This window comes from Penaeus monodon, chromosome 28, assembly GCF_015228065.2.
Source record: "Penaeus monodon isolate SGIC_2016 chromosome 28, NSTDA_Pmon_1, whole genome shotgun sequence".
Taxonomy (NCBI): Eukaryota; Metazoa; Arthropoda; class Malacostraca; order Decapoda; family Penaeidae; genus Penaeus; species Penaeus monodon.
The window spans coordinates 26,945,664-26,946,317 of record NC_051413.1 but is presented as its reverse complement, the minus strand read 5'-3'; the positions used below and the strand labels follow the sequence as shown (position 1 = coordinate 26,946,317).

Sequence of the window (654 nt, the reverse complement as noted above, 5' to 3'; positions counted from 1 at the left end):
CGGGGTATTTTTAAAAAATCTTTGTTGTTTTAGTTATTACCGTAACTATCACAGTTACAACAATGGTTAGGAATCGAATGTGTGCGGGTATGTTTTTTATCTTTGTTAATATGAATATAAAAATTACAACTATAACAATAACTGCAATTATTATTCTTCATAATTATATTTATATTTCATCATCATTGCTTTTATAATGAGATGCAACAGTAGTCGTAATATCATCTTCATTGATATAAATCATCGTTATCCGTATTGCTAATCACCATCTTTCGCTAACACCATAAACGTCATCATCGACATTGTTTATTTTCTTTCGTTTTTAGCCTTGGCCATTTCTGTAAGAAACGAGTGACGAAGCAAGATAGATAGCTTTACCTAGATCTTATAACAAACAACAGTTGCAGAAGGAAAAAATGCAACATGCAATCTTTCAAAGTTGAGTAAACAAATATATGTGTGATTCGTCATTTGGTTTTATTATTGTTTATAAACACCCTCCCACATCTTCACAATTGGGTTCTTGGGTCAAAGGTCAAAGGCCTTTTTTCTAAATCTAATACTAATGGTTCGTCGAATGAGAGAAATGGTATGGATATTGACGAAAGTGAATGAGATACGTGTATGTTTAGATGTGCATGCGTGGGTGCGTGG

At 32.6% G+C, this 654-nt stretch overlaps 1 long non-coding RNA gene across 2 annotated transcripts in view; it reads right to left on the bottom strand.

The window, feature by feature from the left end:
* The window catches only part of LOC119591454, a 50,897-nt gene that overhangs the window by 6,901 nt on the left and 43,342 nt on the right, over positions 1-654 (bottom strand). The gene's annotated exons all lie outside the window — the stretch shown is intronic.